Source organism: Tenrec ecaudatus, chromosome 14 (assembly GCF_050624435.1).
Source record: "Tenrec ecaudatus isolate mTenEca1 chromosome 14, mTenEca1.hap1, whole genome shotgun sequence".
NCBI lineage: Eukaryota > Metazoa > Chordata > Mammalia > Afrosoricida > Tenrecidae > Tenrec > Tenrec ecaudatus.
Genome location: NC_134543.1, coordinates 38,419,483 through 38,430,890, shown reverse-complemented (window position 1 = coordinate 38,430,890; position 11,408 = coordinate 38,419,483).

Sequence of the window (11,408 nt, the reverse complement as noted above, 5' to 3'; positions counted from 1 at the left end):
TGGCCTCCTCCAAATCATTATTCCAAATCCTCACAACAGTCAGGTGAGCTTCTTAAAATGGCAATCAGATGAAACCATTCTCTGTTTAACAACTACCCAATGTCCTTAGGTAAAAATTCAAACATCTTATCAGACTCTAGAAGCCTTTACACCTTATCACTCTGCGTTTCACTCTCCACGAACAAATTACACTGGATTTTTTTCAGTTCCTCCAATGTGCCAAGCTACTTCCCTTCTTAAGCCTGTTCCATTGCCTTGAAAAGTTCTGACCCGCCTTCTCCCTGGCCAACTCCTGCTCAGCCTTTAGGGGAGAATTTAAATGACAGCTCTGCGTGGGGCCCTTTCTGGCCACCCTGTGACTCCCCTTTTCAGAGCCAGCTCTGCATGGGGCCCTTTCTGGCCACCCTGTGACTCCCCTTTTCAGAGCCTGATCCTTCGCCTGCAGAGCACTTCACATGATTTGCAAGCCAGTGTTGTGTGTCTTCATTTTACACATCTCTGTCTTCCTCATTAAACTGAAAGCTCCTTGAAGCCAAGAATCATACTGGTCTGTTCACTTCAATTTCACCTCTATCCCGGTGCCTTGTACAGAGTGGGAATGCGGTTGATTATTGCTTGCGCAGTGAGGCAATGAATAAGTGAATGAGTGAGTGAAGACTTCATATATTCCAATACATTTTGAGATGTGTACAGCTTTTGCAGTAGAGTCTTCCAGGATGCATTTTGAATCACCATTTCTTGTCATTGTGACCATAAGCAGTTTGGGGCCTATAACCTTGAGCTTCCAGACAAACCCTGAAGCCCTAGCAAAGAGCATCATGACTCATCTTGACTCTTGCAATTAATTCCATCTCTTAAAGAAACTTTTATCTAGTGGTGCTAGGGTTTCTTACACGTGGGTCTTATGGTAAGTTATTGCAAACAGGCATAGCAGCAAGCAAAGGCAACATATCAAGAGTGAAAAGATTTCATTCAGCTACAAATACGGTTTTCTCGCTGAACAGACTTCAAAGTCAAGTTTAGAACCTCCATCTTCATAGTAAGCAAATAACATTCCTAAAATAAAATATGCATCCAATGATATTTATTTACAAATGTCCTAGGACCCCCTTCTAATAAATTTTAAATGATGGAGGAACTTCAAAAGGCACTGTGTTCGTCTGGGTAGACTAGAGAAACAAATCCATGGATACACATATGTGTATACAAAAGAGGTTTATGTACAAGAGCAATTGAACACGGAGAAAACATCCCAGCCCAATCCAGATCAGATCAAGTGCCTAAGTCTGATATTAGTCCTTATTCCCAATATCCATCTATAAAGTCTTCTTCGGACTCACGAAACACATGCAATGATGCCGAATGCGGGACGATCACAGGCTAGTGGGTAGAAAGTCTTTGGATCCAGTGTCATTGGAAATATCTCAGTGCTGGCAGGGGTCTCTCTAGACTTCTCTGGCTTCCAAGGTCTGGTTGTATCCACGTGGCTTGTCTTCTGCAGTGTCTTCCATGGAATTGCAGAGAGAGAGCGATGTCTTCTGTCTCCAAGAAGGAAGAACCAGATTTCCAAGAATTCTCAGGAGAAGGCCATGCCCACACAGAAGTCGCATTGGCTATCTCCAGATTGACAGCCTAGACTCCACCCCGACACTCTTTATCCTTAAATTGACACCAGATTAGATGACTACCACAGGCACCCACACAACCACACAATCTTTCTCTTAAAACTATTAACATCTTCACGTGATAACACCAGCAAAGCAGTCTTTGAGTCTTACAACTAAGGTCTAAGTCTAATGTGATACACAATTATTTAGATTAGATTAGGTCTTTGTGCCTCATCCTTTCCCATCTGCAAAAGACGGCTGCTAATGCTATGTGGGAAAGGAATCTGTAGCAACTTCCTAATACATTTTCATAATGAGATCAACTCCTTCATTGGGAGCCTCTCCTACTTACAATGACCTTTTTAGTATGAGATTATCAGCTAGTGCTTCTAATTTTGGCTTTATCAGAAAAAAGAAAGCTGTATCTTTGAACTGTTTCTAGCCATGATACAAAGTACGCCATCAGGGCTCCTTGAATTGTTATTGCCTTAAATACTAGGATTCCTTCTGGGGATGTTTAATATGACTGAAAAATGTAAAATCCATCTCACAAGGAATGTGCGCTAGAGACGTGGCTCGTCGTCTAGATTGTAACACTCACTCTCAAATTGGCATGCTCTAAAGATGCGCTGGATGGTGTCACTCTGTGTTGCATTGAGAATACTTTTGGGAATCCCATCAGAGAAAATGCTCCTTAGAAGAGCGGATCATAAGACTGTTAGGTAGCCGGATAGGGAGTGGTTCCTCTCCAGGCTTAGGGACCCCCTTGCAGGAGGTTGGAAGCCAATGCAGGCTAAAGGGCATGCGCCAATTCAGACCCTTGAGCCAGGTGGGCTTAATTCAGCCAAGGGGCCAACCACTACCGCCAACCACGCCTCCCAGCTGAAAGTCCCAGAAAGAGTGGAACCTGGAGACCAAGGCCATCTTCTTCCAGCTGCCCCTTGGCCTTTTGTGGGCCGGGCCACTCTCTCTCTCTCTCTCTCTCTCTCTCTCTCTCTCTCTCTCTCTCTCTCTCTCTCTCTCTCGCTGCCCTCAGGCCCCCACGTGTAGGTGTGCAGTGACATGAGGGTGCATGTGTTCAGTTTACTGTCATGCCTGAAACTGCTTCTATCCTTTATAAACACCCACTTGGATCCCAAACAAGGCTTCTGCATGAATTCCTTCTTGAGCAAAGCCAAAGACCAAGACGGTGTTTTTCACCCACGGAATTTAATAAGACTTCATCTCGGGGATTGGAGCAGGAGATAAGGAGGAATCCGTCCCCGGAGAAGGGCATCCTGCTTGCGAAACTAGAGAGCCAGGGGTTAAAAGGAAGACTCAGTGAGATGGGTGACCACCGTGGCTGCAAGAACGGGTTTGAACCAGACCAGGACCAGGTGGCTCCAGGTCAGGCCGGCTTGGGCTCTGTTGTGTCCAGGGTCGCTCTGAGTCCGAGGGGACTTAAAGCAACTAAACAACATGGAATCGAGTTAAGAAGGAAAGGACTGATGGAAAAGAGAGGGGAAGAAAATATGAGAGAAATGAAAAGAAAGGGGAGATACAAGAAAAAAGGGAGAAGAAAGTCAATCAACCCCGTCAAAATCAAGATTTGCTCACAAACAGGGAGCATGATGGGCCTGCCTTCTTCCTGCTGCAGCCCCGTGAAGTGTGCTTGGTTCATGTCTGTGTGGCCGGGAGGCAGCACAGCTCCTGAGACTTCAGAGGCACTTAATAAATAATTGTTGAATGTGCAAAATGAATTAAGGAACGAGGCTGCGTCTGTCTCTGCAGTCATCCATATTCACTCTGCAACGAAGAACTTGAAAACACTGCGGTCCTGCATTGATTCTGGGTTCTTGGACTTGGAATTCCGGACCAGAGTGCCTCCCACGTTTGCGCCCAGTGTCTGCATCACTTTACCGTGTCTCTGGCCCCGAAAAAGGGCCTTTATATATAAATGGCTCGAGGGTCCTGTGGGGTGGCCTCAATTTCAGTTCTCATTCTGCCTGGGCTTTCAGTGACCCTGTAATACCGTTTCTTCTGGTGCTAGATATTAAAATGCAGAAAGAACTGTTTAGAGGCTCAGAGTTGTATTTTAAAAAAACTACACACACTGATAGAGCTGAGCAGTTAGAAATCAGTCAATAGTGTGTCTGCTCGCATTATTGAGGGATCCTTAATCTCATTATTCAGTTTTGGGAGAGGACAGGAGACATGACATGTAGTGAAATTCAATACAGACAATACATATATAGGTTCATTTTATCAACAGATAGGATAATGTTACCATGATCAATTTTAACATAAGCTTACCTGTCAATAATGATGGCTTTTTAATCAAAACATTGTAAGCTATATAGATATATATGTACACACACACATATATATATCATTGTGCATATTAGCATTTTTTAATCTATTAAAAGCAGGTCAAAAACCTCATCAAACGTAGAAAGGCTACAGGAGTTTTACCTGGATGAGTCTTAGAATATTAATGTAAACAACTAGATTTAAGTTTGGGGCCTTTTTTCTAGAACAATTCCTGTAAACCCATAGGAACAAAGCACAGCTGTGTGGATACAATTTATTCGTGTATATAAATATGCTTTGAAAACAGTTGAGCCTGAACACAAGGACATTATTGTTTCTTTTTGAACCAGGTTGCATGTAGCATGTAACCAAATCATCTTTCTCTCCGTACCTGCATTTTGATTAGAGGCGAGACCAAGACGTTTCTTCCCTCTTCTTCTTAAACTAATGAGATTGAGAAAGCAATCTCTTTCCTTCAGAAGCCACCATATTTCAGAAATGAAGTGATTTATAGCTGGTAATTACATTACAAAAGTTTGTACATCATTTTGGCATCATTCAGGAAGAAAGGAGTAGTATATTACTGCTGCTATTAAACTCCAAAGGCCCATTGATCAAGAATATAAAGATCAGCCACTGTTTTGTTAAGTAATTAACGTACTCTTCCCCAGAGCTTCCACTCAGCCCGAGAATGCTCCCCGTTTCTCGTTGGCAACAGGATGTCCCAACGAGATGTGGTGAACGGAATCACCAAAAGGTGATGCCAGTTAATTGCCAAAAGTAATTGTCATTTTGTAATCTCATTAATATCTACTTTGCTGCCACTAGATTATTAACGTGCCAATTACACATCCCCATTTTAATGTATTAATAAAAAGCAATCATGCATTTATTGCCTTTATAATTCCTGAGATAATTATGCAATAGTCTGAAGGTATGTCTCTTCCATGATTCACCAGACTTAGCAACCACATTAAAGCCTCCAATAGTTAGGAAATTAGCCTACCAGCGCAGCCTCATTAAAGCTCAAACCAAACACTCACAACTATTTCCTTTGCCGTTCCATAGGGCCATTCCATGGAATGGATACACGAGGGGTTGCCTCTGTAAGACACCCATTCTCTCCGCCTCCACTCCACTCTTCAGCAGGTAGGAGCAAAGTAGTAAGAAAACCTTGATCAGAAGTAAGAAGGTGGTTGCCAGGTCGGGTTAGAGGTACGTTATGCTTGAACATGTCGTCCGGAAAAGGCTGTATTTCTAGGGCACCAATGAATCACTTGGGTGTTGATTAAGTCCTAGGCCTCTCTGAGGGGAGGTTGAAGCATCCCTACACCTTGGAATAGGAAGCTGAGGGCCTGCAGGAGTGGTCTGGACAGGATGCTTTCAAAATATGTCCTCATTCCTGTGCTTGAAAGTTGATTAACCTTAATCATAAGTCTCCTCTTCAGCATATATATAAAAAGTCATTTAAAAGGTCTCTATTTGGGGATATCAAGCCCTGGTGGTATAGTGGTTATGCGTTGAACTACTAGTCACAAGATTAACAGTTTGAAACCACAAGTCACTCTACAGGGAAAAGATGAGGTGTTCGACTCCCATAAAGAGGTACAGTCTCAGAAACCCACAGGGACAGTTCACTCTGTCCCACAGGGTCACCATGCATCGGAACTGACTTGCTGGCAGGGGTTGCTTTAGTTTTATCCACTCTTTTTATTATTATTATTAATTGGGATTGATACATATATGAAATCATCCCATATTTCAATCACATCCAGCAGGATTGTATATTTGCTACCATTCTTTTCTATATGGACCCCCTGACGTCATCAACTCTACTTTTAATATAACTAATTGAGCTTCAACTCCATGTCCTCTCTTACCTCAAAGGTTATGAAATTGCATGTCTCGTCTCACTAGTTGCCACAGCTAAGACTAAAGCAGACATGCTCCATACTCCCTGGAGTACACTCGGTAGGAGAAGGATTTTCCAGTGTAGCTGTGGCAGCCACACGTGTTTCTGGTGAAGGATCCCGGCCACGTTGCTCCTCCAGGTTCCACCGTGTCACTGAAGTTCCTCTATGCGTTCTTCACATGGTTGTGGTACAGTCTGCAGGCCAATCCACCCTACTATCGGTTTTGATCAGTAAAGCTCTGTTGGAACACAGCTGTGTCCATTTGTCTACATGTTCTCTCTGTCTGCTTTTACCCTACACTATCAGCATGAGGAGCAGAAATCCCATGGGCCACAGAAATAAAAATATTGACTATCTGGCCCTCTATATCAAATTTGGCTGACCCCTGAATGGTGAGGGTTGTGGTCTGGGTTTGTTTGTTTGTTTGACTTGACTTATTATGAAATATTCTTCCTGCCAAATAATGACCTCTATCAGTTCTTTATCCTTAAAGTGCATGATCTTTTCCTTGATCAAACCAAAACTCACTGCCAACGAGTTGATGCCAACTCACAGTGACCCTGTATGACAGGGTAGAACTGCCTCTGAGTTTATGAGACTGTAACTCTTTGCAGACATGTAAAACCTATCTTTCTTCCATGGAATGGCTGATTGTTTAGAACTGCTGACCTTGCAGTTAGCAGCCCAATGTGTAACCACTATGCCTTGGTTCTTTCTAAATCGCACCACCTTCTTTAACTTCTGAAATTTAATTCACAGAAAGTATTCCATCCACTTTCTGGCCAGCACTATGGAGAAAAGTTTCCCCAAGGAAATTCGCAAAGGTACTCGGTGACATCTCCTTCTGATTTGTAGCCTAACAAGAAATCCTCCTCCAAGTAGAAGTGACGGTTGGTTGGGAAGTTCATGTAGCAGAGCGTTGATGAGAGCCTCCAGCACGTGCAGGCACTCTTGCAGGTGCTGAGATGCAGACAGCCCCGCACTTAACCATCTCACCCCGCACCGTCTGGCGGGGAAGTCCACACAGACTCCCAGCCTCTTGCCATTGCAGTTATTTGTCCAAACAGTTAACCTGCCAAGAACTTTTGTAAGAGCTTTGCATAGAGCAGCTCATTTGATCCTTATAAGAAATGTACCAAATAGGCGCTGTCAGTAGCCCCATTTTCTTTCTTTTAAAAATCATTTTATTGGGGGCTCATACAATTCTTTTCACAATACATACATACATACATCGTGTCAAGCACATTTGTTTCCATGATCATTCTCAAAACATTTGCTTTCTACCTGAGCCCTTGATAGCAGCTCATTTCCCCTCCCTCCCCACTGCCTCTCCCTCCTGAACCCTTGATAATTTATAAATTATTATTTTGTCATATCTTACACTGTCCGACATATCCCTGCACCCACTTTTCTGTTGTCCATCCCCAGGGAGGAGGTTATATGTAGATCCTTGTAATTGGTTTTCCCTTTCTACCCCACTTCCCTCCACCCTCCCAGTATCGCCACTCTCACCACTGGTCCTGAAGGGATCATCCATCCTGGATTCCCTGTGTTTCCAGTTCCTATCTGTACCAGTGTACATCCTCTGGCCTAGCCAGATTTGTAAGGTAGAATTGGAATCAGATGAAGACATGAAGGTCTGAGTAAAGAAGTAGACAGGTGAGGTGGAATATGACAGATCATTAGTAACTCGCCCAAGGTCACACATTGTTTAGGTAGCAGAGCTAAGATTTGAACTCAAGCAATCTGGGCCCAGAGCCCAAACTCATATCCAATAATTTTGCAGTGCTGGCTCTTATTTTATCTTGCCGTGACCTGAGAGGAGACCCTACTCCTTCCTATACAGGACACTCCGTGAGTCCCCAGTGACATGAAATATGAAGGTCTGACTTAAGCTCTGTGGACTCAAACTCCCACCCAACATTAATCTCCTTCACTTCGCAGGGGGAGAAGGCAGGTGGGTGCTTGCACCTTCGGGATTCCACTGCAAAGCTTAGTGATCTGAGAAGATGCTGATTCCCCCAAAACACTACTGCCATCAAGTCAATTCAGACTCACAGCGACCCTATGGAGAGAGTAGAATGGTCCCTGTGGGTGGCTGAGGCCATAAGTTGGTTTTTTTTTTAATTAGGGGCCCTGACAGAGTGGGTTCAAAGTGATGTCCTTGCCGTGAATTCTGATGGTGCAGTGATTATATGCTAGCCTTTAAGACAGCAGTTCAAACCCACGAGTCACTGTGCAGAAGACAGACGTGGCAGTCTGAGTCAGGAGGGATTACAGCCTGTAAGTCCTATGGAATAGCAGTTCTACTCTGTCCTACAGGGTCAGGGGGACTATGTGTCAACATCCACTCAAAACTGATGGCTTTGTTTTTGTTCTGTAGTTGCATTGGGGAGCAGGGTGCAGAGGGCTGTTAGCTAAGGAAAACCAATGGCACACCACTCTCATTTCTAAGACTAGAGGGTGGGCTAAGCGAACAGGTTTCAGCGGAGCTTCCAGACTAAGAACAGACAATGAAGAAGGACGTGGCGCCCCACTTTGGAGGAAGAAGCTGCTGAAAGCCTTGCGCAGTGCTTCCAAGCATTGTCAGATACTGAAACCTAAACAAAGGAAAGCAAAGCATGGTCGGACGTCATTATCAGCTCCTCAGGTCCAAGGGCATTCAAAATAAAAGAACTCAAAGAAAAACTTCAAGAAAGAACTAAATTTAAAAAATCCAAACTCTGAGTTGTAATCTTGAAAGATGCTGTGAGCAAACTATTGAATGATGCAGGAAGCATCCAAAGACCATGGAAAGAATCCACAGAGTCACTGTACTGAAAAGAATCAGCCAACCATTTCAGGAGGTAGCATGCAAGCAAGAAGTGGTAGTGCTGAAAGAAGTTCAAAGTGCACTGAGTGCATTAGCCAAAAGCAAAGCTCCAGGACCTGATGGAACGCTCATTCGAAGGGCGAAGAAGCGCTGGAAGCATTCACTCTTCTCTGCCAGGAAATCTGGAAGACAGCTAGTTGGCCACATCACTGGAGAGATCCACATTTACACCCATTCCAAAGAAAGGTGATCCAACAGAATGTTCAAACTATAGAAAAATACCGACTATGCCAAGGTATGCGACTGTGTGGACCATAATAAACTGTGGATAATCTTGAGAAAAATGAGAATTCCAGAACTTCGTTGTGCTCATGAGGATCGTGTACATGGATGAAGGAGCAGTTCTGTGAACAGAGGAAGGGAGTACTGCCTGAGTTAAAGTCAGCAAAGGTGTGGCTCAGAGTTGTAGCCTCTCACCACACTAATCCAGCCTGTATGCCGAGCAAATAATCAGAGAAGCTGTATTATATGAAGAATAACTTGGCATCAGGATTGGAGGAAGACTTATGAATAACCTTCAATATGTAGATGATACAACCTTACTTGCTGAGAATGAGCAGGACTTGAAGCACTTGCTGATAAAGACCAAAGATTACAGCCTTCAGTGTGAATGACAACTCAATGTGAAGAAGACCCAAATCCTGATGAGTGGACCAGTAGGTCACATCGAGATAAATCGTGGAGAGGTTGGAGTTGTCGAGGATTCTGTCTTACTTGGATCCACAATCAATGCTCATGGAAGAAGAGGGAAGAGACCAAAAGACACATTGCATTGTTGCATCACACATTGCATTGTTGCATCACACATTGCATTGTTGCATCACACATTGCATTGTTGTATCAAGATCGCTTTAGAACATTGAAGAGCAGGGATGTTACTTCCAGGACCAAGATGCCTGGCCCAAGGCATCATATGCAAGTGCATCATATGCAAGTGCAAGTGAATAAAGAAGGACAAAGAGGAATCGATGCATTTGAACTGCGGTGCTGGAAAAGAATCCTGAAAGTGCCATGGGCTGCTCAAGGACAAACAAATCTGTCTTGGAAGAAGTACAACCAGAGTGCTCCATAGAGGCAAGGGTCGCAAGACTTTGTCTTACATACTTTGATCATATTGGCAGTAGAGAGTAATCCTGAAGAAGAATACCATACTTGGTAAGGTGGAGGGGCAGCGAGAAAGAGAAAGGCCCTTGATGCGATGGATGGACACAGTGGTTGCCTCTGTGGACTCAGGCATAGGAACATTTGTAAGGAGGGTGCACGACCCGGCAGTGTTTCATTCGGTTTTTCATGGGGTTGCTATGGGTTTGAGTCTACTCAGGCCACCCAACAACAACATACAGTAATGTATGTATAACTGTTCTCAATAGCATTACTCCTGGTAGTCAAAAACTGGAAACAACCCAAATATCCATCAAGTGATGAATGGATAGGCCAAACATTGTAATGTAACATGGAATATTGTTTGGCAATAAAAAGGAATAAAGCATTGGCACGTGCTACAGTATTACGAGCCATGAAGACATTATGCTAGGAAGCAAGCTAAAGAAGCAAGAAACAGACAAATACTGCGTGAGTTCTTTTACGTAAAGTCACTTTGAGGAGTAGGGTGTGCCTAACCCGAGTCATGTATTTTCCATTGCCTCGGAGGCATGCAAGAGTTGGCCAATGAATAAGAGAGGCCAGGAAATAACATGCACATGAATTATGTTGTTTGTGAAAATATTTACTATACGATAGATTGCCAGAACAAACAAATCTGTCTCAGAAGAAGTACATCAGTGTGCTCCTTAGAGGCAAGCGTGGTGGGGCTTCATCTCATAGACTTCATCCCACACTGCACGTTCCTGGGCCATCCATCCTCCCAATCGTTCCTAGGCCTGAGCCCATTGCTGCAGCCACTGTGTCCATCCCTCTCGCTGAGGGCCTTCTCCTCTGTTGCTGCCCCTTCACTTTACCAAGCATGAGGTCTTCTCCAGGGACTGGTCTCTCCTGACACGTAATCATCAAGGAACTTCACCAAGTCCCTGGAGAAGAGCATCATACTGGGTAAAATAAAGGGTCAAGGAAAAAGAGGAGAAACCTCAACAAGGTGGACTTACACAGTGGCTGCATCAATAGACAAAAACACAGCAACAACTGTGAGGATGGTACCAGAAGGGGGGAGGGTTGTTTGCTTTCTGTTGTCTGCAGGGTACCTATGTGTTGGAAAGGACTTGACATATAACAACAGCAGCACTTATAGAAAAGTCCAGATAGACATAGTCATAGAAACAGAAAGTAGATTAGTGACTGCGATGGATGCAGGGAGCGGGGAATAAAGAGTAATTGCTAATGGGCTCAAAAGGGGACAAACATGTTCTAGAACGAGATGACATTGGGGTTGCAAAAGTTTGTGAATGTACTAAAAACTGCGGAACTTTTATACTTTACAAGGGTGAGTTTTGTGATGGGAATTAAATCTCCATCATCTGGTTTTGTTTCTAAACCTCCTTGTTACCAACACAGCCCTGAAAAGAGGATACAATTGGCCGATTAGAGTCTTTCTCTGGTAGAGACCCTTGAAAAACAAAACTAAAAAAAATAAAAACCCATCCTTTTTTTGTTTTTTTAATTCAAGACCATTACAGGCACTGTCCGTGGTCTTCCTGGTTGAAGGTCTAGGCCACATAGCAATTTCATCTCAGCTAGGAGATGCCTTCAGAGGGCTCCAACAGAGCAGAAAAG